The 22939-nt window shown below is 45.3% G+C and overlaps 1 long non-coding RNA gene, 1 other non-coding gene and 1 pseudogene across 2 annotated transcripts; 1 reads left to right on the forward strand and 2 right to left on the reverse strand.

Moving 5' to 3' along the window:
- Window positions 1-2: 2 nt before the first annotated feature.
- LOC134473021 (uncharacterized) lies at window positions 3-17470 on the forward strand. Its single transcript, XR_010043105.1, has 3 exons — window positions 3-1104; window positions 2260-2381; window positions 15981-17470. It is a non-coding gene; the product is annotated as an uncharacterized LOC134473021 (long non-coding RNA).
- Window positions 899-1003, reverse strand: LOC134473093 (small nucleolar RNA SNORA2/SNORA34 family; annotated as a pseudogene).
- Window positions 5624-5760, reverse strand: LOC111754144 (small nucleolar RNA SNORA2/SNORA34 family). Its single transcript, XR_002788856.1, has one exon. It is a non-coding gene; the product is annotated as a small nucleolar RNA SNORA2/SNORA34 family (small nucleolar RNA).
- Window positions 17471-22939: the final 5469 nt, after the last annotated feature.

A 22939-nucleotide genomic window follows, 5' to 3' on the forward strand; every position in this document is an offset into this window, starting at 1 on the left:
GAGCCAGGTTCCAGGGGTGCACTAGAGGCAGGGCTGGCCTGGGGTCACTGGTGCTGGGGACAAGCAGGCTTCTCCCCTCCCCCAGGCTTATTCTGATCTCAACTCAAAATGGGAAGCAGCCCCACCAAGCAGATCCCTGCTCCAGGAGCTCCTGGGGAGGGGGCTGGGAGCAGGCAGCGGCCCTGGAGTGGGTTTCCGGTGACTGACAGGGCTCGGCCTCAGCCTGTAAGAGATAAGGTGAGGTAGCCAGGCTGGGCCACCACTGGTGTAAGGTACCAGCCTGACAGCTTGCCACATGCTGTGAGACAAGGGACCAGGCCACGACTCCAGCCAGGCAGCTAGAGGCCCTGGCTTGGTTCTTTTACTTTTTCATTTTAAAGAGAATAAAATAAAACAAAACAATGGGAATGATACTGCATTTTGAAAATAAGACAGTAGAAAATGAACCACTTTTTCTTAAGTGTTTTGTAACAACTATTTCAGAAGGGATCTGATAATGCACATTGTTATCCTCTAAACAGATGCTCAGACCACCACACACAGGCATGCAGAGTAAGCACCAAGTTGTCTCTTTACTTCAGCTGCCATCACCTCAGAAATTTCAGATGTGAGCTTCTAATTTCTTTTGCAGCTGTGTCATCAGGGCTTGTCCTGGGTGGGCTGGAGGTCTGAGATTGCACCCTGCTTCTTTGCCCTCCAATCTGAGGTTGCTGGGGTGGCAGAGCGGTACAGGGCAGCTGCTCATCAATGTTCCCCTAAATGCAGTGGGGCCTCGGGGGCGTGGCCTCCTCTCCTCCGGGCCCCAGGCAGGAGGAGGGAGAGAAGGGCAGGAGGGGCCCTCATTAGAAGGTGCAGCTGCTGCTTCTCCTCCAGCGGTGGCAGCCTCACTAGGTGGGGAGGGCATTTCTTTCTAATGAATTGACTATTACATTTCTAAAATTCTAGAATGGCCAGCAGACCATTGAAAGATACCACTTTAGGCTCGGTCTTGATTCAGGGCCATTCTGGCTTGATTCTTATGTCTCCCCAGCACCAAGCACTGTGCCTGCCAAAGAACGGGTCCTGACATTCTGCGGGAATCTGGTTCTGATGATGGCTCAGTAGGTGAGTGTGCACCAGTGAGTGTGACTGATTACTGGAACCTACCAGAAACGTGACTGGCTATGAAAGAGCAGAAGGGAGCCAAGCTAGCCCAGCAGGAAAGAAGACAGGCAGTCTGTATGGCTGTCACCTCTGTGCCCTGTGCGGGCCTGTAACAGGGTCTCCCCAGGGGCTCGGCCTCAGGACAGCTGAAGGGAAGATGCTGACTCCTGCCCACCTCTATACGTACCTGGGGCCACACAGGAGGCAGCAGGACAAAAGCCAGGATGGGCCAGGGCAGATCTGGGAAAGCCCATGGACACACTCAGCTGCCTGTGGTGGGGAGAGCGGCCCTGTGCTGGCTCCCAGGCAGGCTGCACCTGGCAGGGGCCCAGAGCAAGCCCAGGCCGTGCTGTGGAGGAGCTGCTCCAAGCTGGCCCCGAGGAGGAGCTAGGACGCAGTGCTGCCTGCTCACGCAGGACACCCTCAGTGTCTGCTGAGCGGGCAGCTCCTTCCTGGGCATACGGACAAGTGCAGAGGGAGCAAGTGGCACAGCCTCACATGTACTCCCCACAGTCGGCGATGATCACCTTCTACTTTGGTTTCCCGTCCTTGCTGCCCTGGGCCTTTGTGGGAGGAACAGGAGAGGAGGCTGAGTCAGGGGAGTGTGTGTGTGGAGGAGATAAAGAGGCCGGGGAAACCCCCCTGCCCCTGGCCCATCTTCCCACTGGACTGGGGTCCAGGGCCTGGGAAGGGGGCCTGTTCCCCGCCACCTACTTCAATCTGCCGCAAGACATCCAGGCCTTCGGTGACCTCTCCAAACACCACGTGCTTGCCATCCAGCCAGTCCGTCTTGTCACAGGTCAGGAAGAACTGGGAGCCGTTGGTATTTGGGCCAGAGTTGGCCATGGAGAGGCGGCCTGGGAGACAATGACCTGTCAGCTCCCTCTACCCTGTCCCCAGTGAGACAGCCTGTGTGCACATAGCCTTCCACTGCAGCCTCACCCGGGGGCACAGTCCTGTGGGTGAGCCCACCGTGTCTTTCCTTCAGTTGATGAGGTTAAAATAGGATGAACAGTTGTTTTGATCATTTTATATTCATCTGTCCTTCATTCACCAATTCATTCATTCAGCAAACACTTATTGTCTGCCTGGTAATGAGATTCTTGTTGTGCCCAGAGGATGCTGGCTCCAGTCCTGCTTGGAAAGCACAATCTGGTGGGAAAGGATCACTCAGAAGATAAGTTTGAGACTTGATCCAACATGGCTGACCAGAGGCAGCAGCGCATCAGACACGCTCAGTAAGATTCCCTGAAAATAAAGGTATTCGGGAGTGGGGGAGGGATGGCATCCTGGAACAGAAAATTAATAGGAAAGATGATACATGTAGATGGCACCAAACATTTGGACACTTGAAAAGGGGAAGCAGTGCTGGTGTGGCTGGTCCACTGCCCCCACCCCTCGCTCCTCCGAGGAGCAGCTGACATGTGACAGTGTTGCCCACTAGCGCTGCAGAGCCCACTCCCGGGACAGACCCTGCCACACAGCCTCTCCCTCCTCGGCGACCTCCCAACACTGGGGAAAGCGTTCCCGCACTCACAGCCAACAAGGAACCCACCCCGCCCTGCGGCCACCACTACCACCGCACCCCGAGCCCACCCTGCATTTCCCTGTGGCTGTCTGCAAAGGGACTGCGACCCAGACAAGCAGGGAACCATGTGGACGCCCAGGCTTCCCCGCATGGCAGTCACGAGGAATTTGCGTGTGTGCTCTCTCGTCACAGTGCTGGGTCTAGGTCCCTGCCTTTTTGTTTTTGTTTTTTTACTTTTTTGCGTTGATTTAGTTGTTGTTTATTTTCTCTTTCTCATCTCCCTATTCCTTTTCTTGAACTCTAGCATCTATCTGTAGCAACACTATTTGCTTAACCTTCTACCCTATTTTCTTTTTGTTCTCCCTGATCTTACCTAGCCCTCCTCTTCCCTGGCCCCTTCTCTACCTCTCAGGTCACAAACAAAATCAACAGGCTCTGATAACCTCCTAGTTTTTCTTAACAGGAAATTATACCTCCCTCTTCCTACATCCCACCCTGCCCCTACAAATATCTTCTTAAAACCCTCAACCTTAACCCTTCACTCCAACTATAGAAGGACGCATAACAGGATACGATCCCCAGCGTAATGTTCTGACCATTATCATTTCTCCTATCTATCTCTCCTCCTGCTGACTTACACTCCTCTCACATACCTCTCACATCCCTCCCTTGCCGTCCCCTCTCCTTCCACACTGCAGACTAACTGCTAATAACAAACAGAATAGGCTATAAAGGTAAAAGTATAAATGCAAAATGTAACTCATATAAGTAATGATGCATGATCTGATCTGATGACGCTGTCATAACCGATAGTAATTCTCCCCTCACAACACAGTGACGGGCCAAACCATTTACATTAATACAATAGCTCTGGACAAATAGAGTCACAAACATACCGCTGAAGGGAAAAGTTCTTCACAGTCTCTTCTCACTCTACTTGATCTCAGTCTTCAGCATGTGCTCACACACACACACACACACACACACACACACACACACACAGAAACACGGGAATCAGGACAACAAAAGGCCCTCAGAGCCTCCCAACTCTCCCAAGGCCAGATCCCGGGGGAGCCAATGGAGCAGAAAGCAAAGACCAGGTGGTGGGGCTTTACAAATGGGTTAAAGAAGATATAAAGAAACTTGGCAAGTTCAAAGATGTGACCCAAAAGCTCATGGAATGACCAGTGTGGATATGGGAGAAACAAATAAAACACTGGGAGACCTGACCAACTAGTTAAAAACATGAATGACAAATTTACCAGACATAAACTCTAAGAAGAGGTATCTGATAGAGGTCCAGATATAAAAAATTGAATAGATTTCATAAATTGCAGAAATGACCAGTGTGAAGACAAAGTGTCTGAAATTGAGGGGAAAATGGTAAATTATAATGAATAACTCAGAGAAGGCATAAAAGCAAAAAGAAAACAAGGAAATTCACCCAGCAGCTACTAGATAACACTAAAAAGATCAAACTAAAACTAACTGGAGTTAAACTGTAAGACAGTACACACGGAGTAAAAATTTGCTCATCAAAATCATAAAAGAAGACTTCTCAAGTGTAAAGGAAGAGGTCAGCATGTAAGTAAGTTAGACTTGCAGTGCACCATTCAACTATGATTTTAAAAAGCTCCTATGACACATTTTAGTCAAAATTCCGAATGCCCCACAACAACACTAACAAAAAATTGGAAAAAGATAACATGTAAAAATACATGCACAGGGTCCTGGAGCATCTATCTTTATAAAACAAACACTGCTGGATGTAAACGATCAAACAAACACCAGCACAGTAAGTGGGTGACCTCAATACCCCACTTTCACAAAAAGAGAGATCAACTAAATAAAAAAATTTGCAATAAAGAGCTATCAGAGCTGAACCACACCTTTGAACAACATCTCTGGCCATTAGAAAAATGCAAACTAAAAAAACACTGATATTTCACCGTGATGTGGTGGTGGACATCTGTAATGTCAGCACTTAAGAGGCTGAAGCAGGAAGATTGCTGTGAGTTCAAGGCCAGCCTGAACTGCATAGTGAAATTGTCTCAAAAAGACAAAAAACAAAAACAAAACCCTAAGATTTCATCTTAAACTAGAAAGAATGGCAATCATCAAGAAATAAAAAATATGCTAAAAAATTAAAAAGGAATCAAATAATAGCTAAGCATGGTGGTACATGTCTGTATTCAGGAAGCTAAGGCCGGAGGATCACGGTGAGTTTGAGGCAAGTCTGGGCTAGACAGTGAGTTCAGGACAGCCTGAATTGCATAGAGAGACTCTGTCTCAAAAAACCAAAATAAGAAAGAGAGGGAGAAAGAAAGGGTGAGACAGAGAGAGGCAAGCAAGCAAATAATAACAAATCCTGATACGGCTGTGATGGAAAAGGAACCCTTCTACATTGTGGGAATGTAAACTAGTACAACCATTATGAAAATCAGTAAGGGCACTTTAGTTTTTATATAATTTTTTTAATTTTTATTTTAAAGGGGGTAAAATTAAACACAACAAAACAGAGCTAAATAGGACATAAGAAAACAATGTAAGAGATATAAATTTCAAAGCTAGATGATCTGAGATCTTCACTATCTATCATATTGTCTCCTGTTTTCTTCCAAATAGTTGTCTATGTCTTTGCATACAGATAATTCATACAAAACAACATAGTATAAAACTGATCTGAACAGAATGAGGAAAGCGTTGTAGGGTCTTCAAAACCAGACAACAGGGAAGTCACTAATGGCTGTTGTAGAGTCTCTCGTTCTCTTCAAAATAGCTGTCCATACTTTCATGTATATTGAAGTTCAACAAAACGTAACAGGCAATTGCTTGGTTTCCCGGTGCTCCAGGTCCCAGCATGGCTCGGGTCCCAGTAAACGCTGGTGGCTCCTGTGCTGGGCTGCATAGAGAGCTCACAGCTGCTCACCAGGGGTGGTAGGGGTTGCTTCAAGCTGTTTCTTTCTAATGAATTGACCATTTCACTGCCCAAGTTTTGAAATGGCCAACAGACCATAGAAAGACATCTCTTTAGGCTCCTGCTTGAAACCAACAGTATCAGGAAGCTGTTGGCCTTGATTCAGGGCCAGACGTATGGACCGTTCTCAAAGTCTAAAAATAAAAATTCTATTTGACCCAGCTCTTCCCCTTCTATCCCAAAGAATTAAAGACAGGATGTTACAGTAATGCAGGTGTACTTATGTTTATAGCAGCACAATTCACAACAGCTAAATCCCCAAAAATGAAGTTCATGTATTGCAAATGTGTACTAGTAAAGTAAAATAAATAAATATGCAACATAAAATAGTAAAGGTAGATTCATCTCAGGAGTGCAAGGTTGACTTGACATCTAAAATTCAATTAATATAATGTGCTGTATCAACAGAATCAAGGATAAAATTGCATGACTATCTCAGTAAAGGCAGAAAAAGCATTTGACAAAATTCGACACCCCTCAATGATTAAAATCACTCAAGGGGCGGGGATGTAGCTCAATGGCACAATGCCTACCTGGCAAGCACAGTTAGCCCTGTTAAAATCAATCAATCAGTCAATCAATCAATCAATCAAAACAAAAAACAAACTAGAAATATAAGGTGAACTTCCTTGATATGATAAAGAGCACATACAAAAGGCCAGATGGCAAAAGACTGAAGGTTTTCCTCTAAAACCAAGAGCAAGACAGTGATGTCTACCCTTACTATTCTATTCAGTATTGCTTTGGAAGTTCTATTGGTAACTACAGAAAAAAATAAAAAGAAAGAAGTGAAAGGTCTCCAACTGGAAAGGAAAATGTAAATCTATGTCTGCAGATGGCACAATCTTATATAATGAGAGAATCCTAAAGAAACTACTGAAACTATTAAAGATAATGAACAAGTTCAAGGTGGCAAGACCCAAGGTCAGTACGCAAAAACAAATTGTATTTGTGTAAATTAGGAATAAACAGCATGAAAATGAAATCAAAAAAACAATCCCACTTAAGGTAACATCAAGAAGAATAAAACACTCAGGAGTAAGCTGAAAAAAGTATAAAGCTCATACTCTGAAATCTCACACAAAACATCCTTGAAAGAAATTAAAGATCTAAACAAAAAGCCATCCTACATGCACACATTTGAAGACAATATTGGCAAGATGAGGACATTCTCGAGCTGACCTCTAGAGTTAGTGTAATCTCTACCAAAAATCTCAGCTCACTTTCTTTTTGCAAAAATTGACAAGTTTATCCCAAAGTTAAAATGGCAATGCAAGAGAATCAGAGTAAGGAAAAAAATCTTTTTTTTTTTATTTAAAGAGAAAGAAACAACAACAACAAAAAAATACTTGGAGGGAAAAAAAAGGGTAGAAATAATACAGGATTACAGAAAAATAAACGTTAAGAAATCACCAGTTGATAAGTTACATATTGTCATCTTAGAAATAGTTGTTCAGGTTACAAAATTAAAGTATGTAAAGTGACATTCAAATAGTGACACTGCCAACAGTTCTGCTCAATGATATATAACAAAAACTTAGTAATATGGTTATCAGTCCTACACACTTGTTTTTTATCTTAAAGAGGGTAAGATTAAACATATCAAAACAGAGCAAAACAGTTCAAAAAGAAACAATTTTTTAAAAATACAGATTTCAAAGCAAGTCCACTGGAGATCTTCACTGTTTATCTAATTGTCTCTAGTTTCTTCCAAATAGTTGTCCCCATCTTCACCCACATTAAATACATACTGCATATTATAGAACTAATCAAATCATTACAGGATGATGAAGGCTTTTTAGGTCTTCAAGATCTGACATAGAGGAAGTCAATAATGACTACCATAGTGTGTCTCATTCTCTTCGTAGTAGCTGTCCTTATCTTTACATATGCTGAAATTGAACTTAAGAGACTAGACTAATAACACTCTGAACAGTGAATAATAGTATTGCTAGGTTTTATATCATAATGCTACAGAATTAGCATTGGGTTTCTTAGTGTCTTTTCTTTTTCAGAATATCTGTTCATTACATAGTCTGTTCCCGTAAATAGTTTATAAAAATCTTCCCATGTGTGAATTTCTACATATATATCTATCCTCTCTGTATTATAGGGGAAAACAAATCATAACAAGACAGCAAAACAAATTCCTAGAAAAACATGCAATGAAAAAGATGCATAAGACTACAATACTAGGTGATTTACCGTAGTTATTATGCTTTCTCCTGTTATTTTCAATAGACTTGTCCACATCATCAAGCTTAATATAGTTAAGCATAGTATTATATAGCTATTTTTATAAAAACACAACTTTGAAAACATTGTAGGACTTGAGAGCTGTTAATAATCAAAACCAGGAGGGTCTGGGGATTTAGCTCAGCGGCATAAGCGCCTGCCTTGCAAGCAGGCAGTTGTGAGTTCGATCCCCGGTACCGATTAAAAAAAAAAAAAAATCAAAACCAGGGTTGAGGATTTAGCTCAGCGACATAAGCACCTGCCTTGCAAGCAGGCAGTCATGAGTTTGGTACCGATAAAAAAAAATGTAAAAAAAATCAAAACAGGTATGGATATCTTTTACATCTTGTCATCTTCAGAGTAGTTGCCTCTACTTTTAGGGTTGATACTATCATGCATATCAAATTCAAATAAAATCAGCCAAGGCAAAATCGCGGTCTAACGAATCAGATTCAAATAAGATCAGTCATAGTAAGACCATGTAAGTAATACAGGGTTTCAGTTTAAGTTAATAGGAAATGAAGGATAGTTACCATGGAATAACCTGCTATTTTTGGGTCAAATGTCTGTGCCCTCAAATCTGATATGAGTGGACAGACCGGAACAAAATAAATTCAAACTAAACAGAGCGATAAGACTACTGTAACTTTTAAATCCTGATACACTATTAACAATGACCTCTGCCTTTTTTAATAGTGTATCAAAGCTATCCATACTAAAGATTATAGCTCACCATCTCTGCCTCATGTCTGCTACTCCACTTTACTGCTATAATTTGTCCACCTTACTCCCTTATTCCACTGTCTGCCCCATTCATTGCGGCCTCTCTGCCACTGTTGTTAGAATCCTGGTATCCCTTCTTCTCTCTCTCTGGAATGTCCTTCAGCACTCTCTGGAGGGTTGGGTTGGTGGCCGTGAACTCCCACAGTTTCTCCTTGTCTTGGAAACATCTTATTTCTCCATTAATTTTGAGAGTGTTGTTATTTTGATAACTTTCCCATTGTAGGTTATCTGCTTCTTTTCCCTGGCTGCTTTCTTTCTTTTTTTTTTTTTTTTTTTTTTTGTCTTTTTTTATCGGTACCAGGGATCGAACTTACGACTGCCTGCTTGCAAGGCAGGTGCTTATGCCGCTGAGCTAAATCCCCAGCCCCACCCTGGCTGCTTTTAGTATTATGTTCTTTTGATGGATTTCTGGAATCTTTATTGTTATATGTTGGGTGTAGATCTGTTTTGGTTGTAGGTAGCTGGAGTTCTGTATGCCTCATTTATCTGGATATCATTTCTTTTTCCTATGCTGGGAAGTTTTCCTTTAATATATCTGTGAATATTCTTTGTATTTCATTTTTGGTTGCTCCTGCTTCCTCACTCATGTACTTTATTCTTAAGTTATGTATCTTTTTGTCATCTTCTAGCCTTTGAATTGTTTCTTTCTGGTTCCTCATTATTTTTAAGAGGTCTTTTCTTTCATGATCATATATCATAAATCTTCACGTTTCTGTCAAGGCATTTTGCCAGTGTTCAATGGAGTTTTTAGTTTCCTGGTAATCTCTTTGGATCTGTTTCATGTATTCTAGGTTATGTTTAAATTCTTCTTCAGAGGTTTCTCTTTCTTTTCTGATTTCCTCCATTCTTTCATCTGTGTTCTCTTGGGAGGGGCTTATCATTTCTTTAACTAATTTCTTTATATCTTGCCTCACTTGGATCAGAAGTACAGTTTTAAATTCATCTATGAGGTCATGAAGGTATTTCTTTATTTCGGCTGATGCTGTGTCTAGTATTGGATGGTTACTGTGCTGGTTCTCTTCTGTGTTTACTTCTCCTGGGCTTATTTTCTCACATTCGATAGCTGGAGATTTTATTTCTATCTCTTATCATGTTTCTGGTTTCTTTCAGACTGGTGTGTCCTGGGAGTCTCTGGCCTTCTCCATATTGCTTAGGGCCTTTCCGAAATATGCTGACTTGAGTTTTTGCTGCCCTCCCCAGTTTGCTGTTATCTGAGGTAGGCAGCAATGCAGGGACAGTGCAGGCTAGCCTCCAGCCTCTGTGCCAGTCAATCCACAAGTTGGGCTGTACCATACCTTGTGGACGTCAGAGTCATGACTATTTTATATCTGCTTATTGGGTCCCAACCAGAAGCGTGGTTCAGCCCCTGCAGACCCTTCCAGTTCTCTCTGTGCCAGAAGCTGACTGATGTCACCATAGTGCAGGGCTCTGCCCAAATCTCAGCTGTCCTCTACCAGACCTCTGTGCGCCAGGGACAACTATCTGATGTCACCAAGGCACTGGGTCTGCCCAATTCCAAGATGTCCTCCAGCCAGCGACAGCAGCCACAGAACCCAGTGCCTAGTACTCACCGGAACTCAACGCAGATCTTCCTCATGGGTCCACTGTACACTCTGCCGCTTGTCTTCACTGAGTTCCCAGCACAGCGCGAATTGGTCAGAAAACAGCACAGTGTCCAACTTTGTAGTTCTGGAGCTTCTCACAGTCTCCTCCATTGCAGCCAGGTGGCTTTGGCTGCTTTGCAGGGTCTCAGGTCTCAATTTCCAGCAGTTGCCAAGAGCCAAAACAGCTTTTCCCCTTGGGTCCACTGCTCAGTGTGCCACGTTAAGGGTGCGGGATTTGCAGACTCCCATCATCAGCAGCCGTGTCTCAGCACGACCTTAAATCTTATGGGCCCGCCTAGTACAGTGTGGAATGGGGCTCAGCGAGTACATTGGGCTTCAGCTCTCCATCCACGCTTTTCCTTCCTCTTCCTAGTTTTATTTTTCCCTTCGGTTACCGCCTTGGTTAAGAAGAATCATCCATTCATCTGGCCCTCTCCATGTTGTCTTTTCCTAGCATCTGATCTGATTTCTCCGCAGAGACTCTGCACCCAGCCCCCTAGCAAGCCGCCTTTTTTTCCAGGTTCCTCCAGGAAAACAATCTTAAAATTTAAAACAAAGAAAAAAAATTAAAACTAAGTTTGAAGGCTAGCATTTCTTGAATTCAAGACTTACTACAAAGCTACAGAATTCAAGTCAGTGTGATGATGGCCTAAGAACAGACATGAATGCATTTATAGTCCAGGCATAAACCCTGACAGTTATGGTCACTTGACATTAACCAACAATGCCAAGACAAATGAACAGAAGAACGGTATCTTATTATTTTGGTTTTCAATTTTTTTTGTTCTTACACAAGGTCCTAGCAGGTTGTCTAAGCTGCCGTGAGCCACGGCTTCCCATGTAGTGCAGTTCTAGGCATGTGCCACCACGGCTGGCAAAGCAGTGCCTTTGTAGCAAACTGCTACAACTGAATATCCCCAAGCAAAGGAGAGACCCAATTTATTGTTATTTTTTAAATTTTGAGACAGGGTCTCTTTAAGTCAGTAGGTTACCTAGGCTGGGCTTCAATCTGTCATCTGTCTGCCTCAGCCTCTCCAAGTGCTGAGATCACAGGTGTGCACTGGACTGGGACTTATGTTTTAGAAGGATGCTGCTGACTACCGTGCAAAGATCAGACTATGAGAAGGCAGAGGCCTCACTAGAGGCAGGGAGAGCAGCTAGGGGACCGCAGTGGCAGAAGGGCAGGGAGCAGCTGCCCCAGGAGGTGATGCGGAGGGACGGTTGTGCTGTATGGGCGGCAGAGGAGAGGACTCAAGGGTGAGCCCTAAGTTTCTGATCAGCACCCAGAGGGACAGTGGTGTTGCTGTCAAAACAGGGAAGAGAAGGAGGAAGAGTGTGGGAAGACAAGGAAGAGCTGTTTTGGCCCTGTGATGTGAGAGGCCCATGGGATACCCCGTGAAGACCACAGGAGGACAGCGGGACAGGAGCTCGGAAGGCAGGGAGCAGGGAGCCTCCAATGTGGACAAAGTCAGATTTAGCGAAAGCCCTGGGACTGGATGCCGACTGCCTGCAGCTGCAGCGGTGCCTCTCCCCGTGGATGCGGTGATGCTGCCCCCTGGAGGCTGTTGGAAAATCGTAGGGCATGTTTTTGGTTATGGATAACACTGGAGAGGGTGATGTTGGTGTTAGGGACTGGGAATCCAGATTCCCCGCAGTGTCTCACCTGATAGAGTTCTTTTAAATCCTTTTGGCATTTCTCCTCTTGGCAATGGGGATTGATCCCAAGACCTTTGCTACATCCACAGCCTTTTTTTTTTTTCTTTTTAATTTTCAGATTGGGTCTAAGTCATCTAGGATAGGCTCACCCCTGCAGTCTTCCTGTCTCACCCTCCAGAGTGGTGGAATTTCAGGCCTGTGCCACCACACCCAGCTCACTCAGACTTTCAAATGCCCCAACAAACATTCACATACAGTTAATGAGGAAAAAAAAAACTCTAAGGAATTACTAGCCAGGCATGGTGGCATTTGCCTATAACCCCAGCACTTAGGAGGCTGAGGCAAGGGGATTGGTGAGAATTTGAGATCAGTTTGGGTACTGAATTCAGAGCCAGCTTGCACTACATAGTGAAACCCTGTTTCAAAAAAGGAAAATCCAAATATGTGACAGCAAGTAACTTAGACCAGAACCGTCTGTCATAACCTGGGCTCTGCTGGACTGAAGTCATAAGGGTAGCTGGGCATGGTGGTGCACACCTATCATCCCAGCACTCAGGAGGTTGAGGCAGGAGGATCACCATGAGTTTGAGATCATCCGGGCTACATAGTGAGTTCAAGATCAGCCTGAACCTGTCTCAAACAAAAAGCAAAAAAGGGCAGAAAAGTATACTAGTAAATATTAATTTTGCCCAGCTTGGTGGCGCACACCTATAATCTCAGTACTCGGGAGGGCATGTTTGAGGCCAGCCTTGGCTACTTTATGGTTGATACTTTGTGCCAACTTGAGAAGTTTAGAAGTTTAACTCAGAGACTCAGCAGGAAGCCAGGATCCTTACTTTGTAAATATCCTCATCCTGTGCAAGAGGAGGGCACAGAGATTTTGTGAGTGCTACACCCACCCCGGAGGGTGGGGGTGGCCTGTGTACAATATAAGAGAAGAAAAGAGACTTGTTCTTCCCTGCTTTTGCTCTGGCTGCTGCCTTGAAGCATTGCCCCAGTGCCATGCCACCCTGCCTTGCAGCCAGCTGATTATGGACTGGAGCCTCCAAAAACTGTAAGCTAAATAAACTCTTCCTTGCTTAATTTTGGGTGTTGGGTATTTTGTCCTAGAAATGAAAGAAAATTAACTAAGATGGATACATAGTGAGTTGAAGGCTAGTCTGAACTACATACATAGTGAGACCCTATCTCAAAAAAAAAAAAAAAAAAGAAAACGTTGTAGGGACTGGTGGGACCAGCAGTGATCCACTCACTACAGAGTGGGCACAGTGCAAAAACAAGCTCACATGGGCAGGTAACCAGGCTTCCTGTTGTCTCTTCTTGAGTTCACATCCTTGTCTCACTTGAGGTCTCACATGAGCAGCTAGCACAAGAAGAGAGATGACAGACGTGGGTTGCCAGTGAGCTGTGTCAGTACCTGGGGACGAGATGCAAGTAGACTGCTGCTCTATGAAAGCCCTACTCAAGGGAGCCCCACAGGACAGAGATCAGTGGAAATCCTCTCAAAAGGCAGAGAGGTGGCAGCTTTGTATGTACAGGATGGTAGCCTCAGGAAGAGTCTTAAAAGCTCAGGGGCAGTGACACGGCCCCAGGAACCTGGGTGTGTCGTCAGAAGATCTTTGCTGTCAGCTCCCACCAGACAGCATCTGTCACAGGAGAAATATTAAGCCGCCCATAACAAGGACTCTGAGAACATCAGCTGGCATCACTCATGGGACACTGCAGAGAGCACATGGACAAAGTAACCACGGGGAGACAGTTCATCGTGATTGCAACTTGATTGGCTTGAGAGATGTCTAGAGTAATAAAGCACACTTCTAGGAGTGTCTGGGTGGGTAACAGAGGCACGGCCTTGGGGACTTTATTTGGTCTCCTCCCTGCTTCTGAGCGTCCTTCTGTGTGCTTTGCTGGTGCTGTGAGATAAAAACACCCTTGCACCACACCATGTCTGCCTTGGAGCCAGGTGACCATGGACTGAAACCTCTGAAACCATTAGCCAAAATAAACCTTAAGTTATGTATGCCAGGCATTTGTCCCAGCAGCAGAAATCTGCCCAACACACACGGTGACAAGAGGGAGGAAGTACATGAGAAGAACACGAGTTTCACTCACCAAGGCTGATCTGGCCACTGCGCCACCAAATGTTTGGACCACTGGCAATCGAGGCCAACCCTGACACCCAGAGCAGCCAGCCCTTGGCAGCAAGTTGATCACCTGGCCCCTTCTACCATGGAGGGGGAGTCATTCATCCTGAGACGCATTAGTAGATATTCTGGATGCGTGTTTTCTCTTCCTGCCTACAGAGCCTCAGCTCAAACGATGAGCCAAGGGATTACCACATCAGATGACACAGGGCACTCTGTGCTATACTCTTACTGTGCCATTGCTGAAACACAGATGCTGAAACTTAAAGCTCAAGATGATGGTATTAAGAGCTGGGTAATTTAAAGGGGGATCAGGTCATCAGATTGCCTGTCCTTGTGAAAGGGATCAAGGTCCTTAGCCCCTGTGCCCTTCCACCTTCTGCTATGTGGGACACAGCCTGCTTGGCCTTCTGGAGGAGACAGCAACAAGACACCCCTTGGAAGCAACAGAAAAGCAAACCTGCCAGCACCTTGATCCTGGACTTCCCAGTCTCCAGGATTATGAGAAAATATATCTCTGTTCTTTATAAATCAGTGTCTCGGGTATTTTGTTAAAGCAGCACAAATTAACACACTGAATAATGTCACGTCAAACCAAAGGACCCATTTTATAGCAATAGAAGTGAGGCAGTCAGCACATGAACATGGGGTCCACTATTCCTACTGTGGTGGTCCCCCGCTTCCTGAGGTATGAAGGAGCCAGAGAAAATAATTTGGAAAGGAAAAATATTATTTATTAAAGCACAGGCCTGGCGACGCAGCCTCCAGTAGCCAATATGGAAGACTGCAGGGCAGGGTTGGGCTAGGGATTTAGCTCAGCGGCATAAGCACCTGCCTTGCAAGCAGGCGGTCGTGAGTTCGATCCCCGGTACCGATAAAAAGGAAAAAAGGGTTTTTATTCTGTAAAACTGCAAACAGCTGATGGTCTTCACAAGCTGGGGGGTGGAGTTTGCGGCGCACTACAGAACAGGAACACAGCGGTTACATTTCTTGGGAAGAACAAGGTTCAGGTGGGCTAACAAGCAAGTTGAGATTAGGCAAACATCTGCTCTTAGAGTTACCTTTGATAGGTTACAATACCTACCGTGTGCTACATAGCTCAGACTATATAACAGACACCAATACCTTAAAGTGCAGATGAGGAGCCAGTTTAGCTGTGACACAAAGCTTTGTAAATGAGGAGGCGGGGGGATTGAAGGGAGGGTAGGGGAATGGAGGGAAAAAAGTTGTATCATGTACAGGAAAAAATGCTCTATGATGAATGTGATCATTATGTATATCTAAAATGACCTTAAAATCTAATATGATAAAAGAATGAACAATCATAACAACAAAAGAGAAGAAATGACACACGAGTGTAGACAGAAATAAGATCTACCCCAAAACAGTGAGCATCACAGATGCTATGTCCTGGGCACCTTGGAACCAAGGTGTAGAGGTTAGAGTGGCCCCACTTACATCACCCCCTTCCCATCCCTACGGTACAAGGCTTCCTGGCTGACAGATCCTGGCTCTCGGAGGGTTACTTTCTCGCGTGGTGAGCTGTGACTGCTGCCTGATAACATGAGGCTCCTTGTGCCGGGAAGAGCCAGTGGGAGGAAACGCTGTCATGGTTCCTGAGTCAGGAGGAGGCAGTGTGCTGCTCAGGACAGCTTGGCACCCAGGGCAACTTCCCTGCCCAATTTTTACAGGCAACCACGGACTGAGTAGGGCAAAATGACCAGGAGGCCAGGCCTTGGGGAAAAGTCTAGATCTCCCCCACCCAGAGGAGACACTGAGAAAAGAGGAATCTAGAGTGGGTAGTCAGGAGAGAGCTGAGGGTATCAGTTGCAGATCTGGGAGCAACAGCAGCAGTGGGGACAATAGTTCACCGCCACTAACTTCCGGTTGCTTTCTCTAATTTCTTCCAGGAAACGAGACTAAGTGGAGTCCTGGAGGGGCTGTTCCCAGGCCGAGTGACCTGTTACATGTGTGATGCTGTGGCACGTCACTCAGATCCCTACAGGGCTTCTTCGGTCCCAGGGGTGTTGGACACTCCAGGCTTGGGATGAGTCCTGCCCAGGAAATTACCTTGGCCAGAAAGAGCTGCTCCATGGAGTGCACCCCCCCCCCTGGAACGAGCCAGAACCCAGGACTGGCCCATCAGAGGTGGAAGGCCTGGTCCTCTTGCCTGGCTGTAGGACCAAGTGAGCCCCCACCCTGCACCCTTTGCAACTGAGGCTGCCACAGGCCCTCACTGTCCAATCTATTTCCTTTTTATATTTATTTATTTATTTAGCCTTTCCGAGACAGGGTCTCACTATTCAGTTTAGTCTGGCCTTGATCTCACTTTGTTGCCAAAGCTGGTCTCAAACTGACAGTTCTCCTGCCTCAACCTCCCAAATGCTGGGGTTACAGGTGTGCACCACCAGACTCAGCTCTTATTTTTAGTACTGGGGATCAATCTCATGACTTTGAGCTTCCCAGGCAGGCACTGAGCTATACCCTGGCCCCTTCTCTCCTTCTCCTCCAGGAGCTATTCCTGAGCCCGTTTGCTATACATTTACCACAAGTAAAGCTCCATGAGTCTGTTTCCAAAAATCTGGCCTAAAACAGCCAAAAACTTAGAAAAAACCAAGCAGTAGTAATAAGACTGTATTTGCTGGAGTTATAGCAATAAAATCCAAAATAAAGTTAAAAGAAATGGGTGCTGCCTCTGGCAAGACAGAAAAATGGCAATATCTGGGGTAGGGGAGAAGAATGTTTTGTTTTGTAACTATACAATGACCTTTTTTTTGAGACACGGTCTCTGTGTCGTTACTTTTTTCTTGTGGCTGGGATGAAAGACTTGAAAAGTTAAAGGAAGAAAGGTTTATTTAGCTCACACTTTGTGGAAGTTGCAGTCCATGCTTGGCTGGTTCCAAGGAAGACTAACATGTGGCAGAGGGCAGCATTTCACGGCGGCAGAAAACAGCAAAAGCAACAGGCAAAGGCCAAAAAAGAGGAGCACGGAGAGCAGACCCTTCCTGTCCCTCACAGTGTACACAGGCTTCCTGCCCCGGCGCAGGTGTAGCACTCACAGTCACAATGCCAGCACTGGACCAAGGGTCAGCCACGAATTCAGCAGCCTGCTCACACGACCACATGAGGCTTTTATGGGGGCATCCAGACACAAACTGTAACAGTCTCACTCTAATTCAGGCTGGCTTTGACCATTCTAGGATTACAGGTATGGGTCATCATGCCATGCAATTTTCTTTAAACTACTGTATATGTAAGTATGACTTTGATGAACATTTAAAAAACTAAATTAAGAGAAAAAAGACAAAAGAGGGTATTGGGGATGTAGCTCCGTGGTAGACTGCTTGCCTAGCATGTACAAGGCTCTGACTTCGATCCCCAGTACCTATCTATCATCTCTCTCACACACACACAGAAAAGAATTGTGTGTAAAAAAGGATAATGAGGAATATTTAAGAAAACAGGAGCCAGGCATGGTGGCACACACCTGTAATCTCAGCACTTGGGAGGCTGAGGCAGGAGGATCATTGCAAGTTTGAAACCAGCCTGAGCTACAAAGTGAGCTCAAGTCTAGCTCTAACTGCATAGCAAGACCCTGTCTTAAAAAGACAAAGGGGAGGAGGAGGAGAAAGAAAGAATAGGAAAAACACAACTGTCAAGAGATGGGCTATAGATAAAAGAAAAACAAATTTTATGCCCTTAAAATGTACTTTGCAGGGCTGGGGATATAGCTCAGCAGCAAAAGTGCCTACTGGTGAGCACAAGGTCTCGAGTTCAATTCCTGTACCAAAACAAAATATTTATCTTTCCAGTGGAAAAACCTGGCAGACATCTGCTGAAGCAAGTGATCAAAGGTAACATCACTCATCTCTGAGTTGCCATCAGGATTTCCTAACGGGATGCACTGACCACACTGGTTCTGTGAGGTTCCTGCTTTTAAAACGTATAACCCAGAGCAATCGCCAGGGAGTTCCTGTGAGTGGACACAAACACCCTGGAAAGAGACAACAGGAACCTGGGGGAAAGGAGACCAGGCATTCAGTGACCAAGTACGAAAAGTAAATCCTTGTCAGTAACGTTCTTGTAAGTGAAGAAATCTAAATATGCCCAGAAGATTGTGGTGTTGTGTCAGTGTTAAATTTTGTGATCTTACTTGTTGACCTGTACTACGCGAGGCAATAGCCTCGTTCTTAGGAAATACGCTGAAGTATTCAGGAATAAAGAAGCACAATATCTTCAACCTCCTCTCAGACTAATGTCTGGTGGACAAAGCAGTTGTATATTGTACATAAAATGATAAAAGATGAGACAATAGGCAAATTAGTAAGTGGATAAAGGATATATGAGAGGCCCTTGGACGATTCTAGTATGAGGTCAGCCTGGGCAACTTAGCAAGAGCAGTTGAGGAAAACCTGAAGGCAGCTGCTGTGACATCTTGCCAAAATAACTCAGGAAGACACTCAAACTTGTCTTACAGTTAGGGCTCACAGGAAAGCCCAGCAGCACGTCAAGAAGGTGCACGTCTCCTTTTTTTTTTTTTTTTTTACTTTTTTTTTTCTTTTTATCTGTACCGGGGATCAAACACACAATCACCTGCTTGCAAAGCAGGCGCTTATACCACTGAGCTAAATCCCCAGCCCCACACTTCCCCTTTTTATCTCCCAGCTTTGTGTACTCAGCACGGGACATGGACTGCTTGCTAGAGCTGGTGGTATACAGGAGGTGCTCAGGTGACAGAGAGACAATACACAGACAGTTAGGCCGGATGGCAGAATCTGACTCTGCGGGAACTAAACTGGGCCTGGTGGCCTTCCTTCATACAGGGCGTCCTGTGACTCTGCCACTACCCAGCCACTGTGGTAGACTGAAGAGCGTTCCCCCAAATTTCCTGTCTACCCAAACCTGAAACTGTGACCTTATTTAGAACTACTCTGCAGATGTCACTAGTTGAGGTCATACTGCATTACTGTGGGCCCTTAATCCAATGAAGGTATTCTTATAAGATGCAGGCAGGCGCCGGGCGTAAGGCCTGCAGGGCAGAGTGGAGACCGCAGGGACGCTGCCCAGCAAAGGACTGCGAGGAGTGGCCAGCAGTGAGGAGGAGGAGGAGGTTAGGAAAGATTCACTCAGAAGTGCAGGACTGGATCTTGCCTTCCAGATCTGTGAGAGACTACATTTTGTTATTTTAAGCCCCCAGTGGGCGGCAGGTGGCTCATCATAGCAGAACTAAACAGGGCAACTGTCTTGCCTGTACTGACTCAAATCAACAAGAGAATCCTTAGTGTTTTTGGCTTTTCTGGAATGAGGAACTGAACCCAGGCCTCGTGGATTCTAGATAAGTGCTTTACCACCGAGCTACATTCTTAGCTTCCCTTCGTGCTTCTCTATTTTTTAAAACAGGGTCTCACTACGGTAAGTCTCCAACTTACAAACAAGTTCCTTTCCAGGAGAACATTCATAAGTGGTATCCATTTGTAAGTCCAACACAGTGAGCCTTATACGCTTGACACAGATATAGAATGTAAAGCATAACACACACACGCATACGCACACACACAAATATGGTAAATAACGCTTCCAGACATCCTGGGCTCTGAGGGAGCACTTATTGTACGCTGTCACACTGTACAGTAAGTACAACTGTGACAATGTCCAGCAGACATATGAGCTACTTCTGCAATTTATATCTACAAATGCTTGTAATGGAAAGTCTATTCGTATTTGTGGAGTTCTGCAATTTGAAAGTTCTGAAGTTGAGGACTTACTGCATGTATTTCAGGCTGGCCTCAAATTCACAGCGATCCTCCTGCCTCAGCCTCCCAAGTGCTGAGATTACAAGTTTGTGCCACCACACTCGGCAATAGCCCATTTCTGGTGTTGCAGAAAAGCATCAAGGGAAATCAGGCATAGCGGCACATGCCTGTAACTCCAGCACTTGGGAGGCTGAGGCAGGAGGATCACCATGAGTTCAAGACAGCATGAACTATAAATAAAACCAAAAACGAGAAAAGGGTTGTTAATAGGTAGACGACAGGAGCAAACAGGACACATCTGAGGCCATTTAGAAAGTGAAAATGTGAGTGTTACATTGGTCTTGGTTTATTTCAATGCTTATTTTGTTTTAAATAAATATAGCCAGCTTGAGGTAATAGCTCCCCAGCAGAGTATCTGCATAGAATGCATGAGGCCGTGGGCTTGATTACCAGCACTCCACAAATAAATGTCGCTAAATAATTTTGGGAGCTGAACCCAGGTCCTCTTGTTAAGCACCACTTTATCACAGAGGCACAGCCTGTAACTAGACCAGGCAAAGTGGTGCACACTTAATCTCAGCACTCAGAAGACTGCGACAGGAGGGTCATAAGCTCAAAATCAGCTTGGCAACTTAGAAAGTCCCTGTCTCAAAACAAACAAAAAAAATCAATGAGAAAAAAATATTTGCAGATTTAAGCTACTATAGATTTAAGCCTTCAGTTTCTTTCCTAGCATTTGGATGATTTTTGTTCACAAAATTTACACAAAGTAGGAAAAACCAGGCTGGGCATGGTGGCACATGCTGCAATCCCAGCACTCAGAAGGCTGAGGCAGGAGGATCCTTGCAAGTTCAAGACCAGCCTGAGTTACAAAGTGAGCTCAAGGCCAGTCTGAACTGCATAGGGAGACCCTGTCTCAGAAAAGACCAAAAAAAAAAAGTTGTTAATGTAAGGAAACAATCTTTCCTTTCAACCAAGCACTAACTGTGTGTAGAATTGCTACTGATTTAGGTGACAACCAAAGGGAAGATAAACTGGGCCTGAGGAAAAACTTGCTTTCCCTAGGGGAGACCAAGTTACTAACTTACAAAATCAGGTGTTACAGTTTAAGTTTCAAACACAGGTCCAGAGGTGGGGCCTGGATGGAAGAGGTGAATCTCTTCTGGCTGTTTCCTCTATCCTCAGGAACTCTGCTTCCCTGTCACCATGCTTTCCTCTGCCAGGTCCTTCCAGCATGCTGTTTGTGTTGGGGGTCAGCTGACTATGAGTTATCCCATTGGAACTGTAAGCCAGTCTGGGTGTGGGACATGCCTGTAATCCCACCCAGCATTCTGGGAGGCTGAGTCAGGAGGATCACAAATTTCAGGGAAACTTAGTGGGATTATCTCAAAAACAAACTAAAGAAAGGGTAGGATCAGGGGTATAGCTTAGTGGCACAGTGCCTGCCTGGCAGGTGTGAGGTCCTGAGTTTGATTCCTGGTACAGACAACACAGAGGGCTGGGGTGTTCTCAGTGCAAAGGGCCTTCAATCAGTACCATGCCCCATCCCCCTAAAGAAAAAATATTAAAATAGCACTGAAACTGTAAGGCAAAATTTCTCCGTAAACTGCAGGTGTCAAGCATTTTGTCCCAGCAACAGGAAAGCTGACACATTAGGTAGAGAAGGACCTCCAAAGCCATCTTCCCCTTCAGACTAACAACTGAAAGAGATGTAGCTCATTGGTAAAGCACTTACCCAGCATGCACGAGATCTTGGGTTCACCCCAGCACCAGAGAAAGAAAAATGCCTTGAAGAACTGAAGGCTTCGAGTGGTGTTTGTTCATGGCCGCCTGGTTAACAAGATACTTTCAACTTTCTAATATTTGTCTTCATCTTTCCAAAGGGAGCCCTGTCCTCATTGTAAATAGAGGCCACACAACGATATCGTACCTGTTCCAGTCCACAGGGTGAGACTGTTCCTGTAATTTCCCAGCTACGTGTTTTTTGCAGAGGTGACTAGATCTAGCGTGTGACTGATGGTGCAATGCTAGGATCAACTAGGACCAAGGGCGAGAGTGCTACCAACACCTAAGTAGCCTGGATAGAAGGAACGAAAGAGCTGTGGTCATTTCTTGCTGCTTGCCCCCTTCTGCCCACCATGAACCATTTCCCTTTGCCATGTCACCTTGCCTTGAAGCTGACTGTAGACTGAAACCTCTACAAATACAGAGCCAAATAAACCTTTCCTCCCTCAACTTTGGGTATCAGACATTTTGTCTTAGTAGCAAGAAAAGTAACTAAAATACCAGCCACTCTGGGAACTCCTTCCTCTAAGGGTCTAGGGCCAGAGGTTATAGAATAAATGGGAGCCAGCCGGGGACAGTCACAGACCATGAAGCCACTTCTGAGTCTAAGTAAGGAACAGTCAAGGGCTCCAGGCAGTGCTGGTAGGCACTACACACAGGTTGAAGGCCCCACAGGAAACCTGACCCAGGCCACTCTGCCTCAGTCCTCCATCAATCCAAACACTGCCTGGAAAGAGCCTGCCCACAGGAAGCAGCCTTTTTTTTTTTTTGGTACCAGGAATTGGAACTCAGGACCTCATGCTTGCCAGGCAGGCGCTTGTTCTGCTGCTGAATCCCAGCTGGAGGCAGCCATCTAATCCCCAGTTCTGCTGCTGAAGCTCTGGGCCCACCTTCATCTCTGTCCACTCCAGCTACAGTACCCAGCACCACCAGGATGTTGGGCAGCTAAAAGATCAACCAAGTAGTGGGTTGTGCTTGGAGGTTGAGGCCAGCCCAGGCAACTGTGGCTGTCTCAAAATAAGCTTTACAAGGGCTATGGATGTAGCCCAGTGCTCCCTGGGTTCAATTCCCAAAACTGGGGGGAAAGAAGAGTACCAAAGTTATTATCTGTATGAACAAAGGATGAGAACCTTCATAAAGGAAGGTTATCAACAATGCCATTTGAGACCAGCTCTTAAGGAAAAAGAACAAGTTAGAGCACAGCAAGGAGAAACATTTGGGGATTTACCATCTACATGAGATTGACTGACCTTGCTTGGTTGCTGTCTCATTGAGGAATAAAGGACCCACAAAACAGAGGACTTCACTGCTGATCACCAATCTTCCGTCAC

This window comes from Cavia porcellus, unplaced genomic scaffold, assembly GCF_034190915.1.
Source record: "Cavia porcellus strain 051 isolate PalLab524CR breed Dunkin Hartley unplaced genomic scaffold, mCavPor4.1 scaffold_25, whole genome shotgun sequence".
Classification (NCBI taxonomy): domain Eukaryota; kingdom Metazoa; phylum Chordata; class Mammalia; order Rodentia; family Caviidae; genus Cavia; species Cavia porcellus.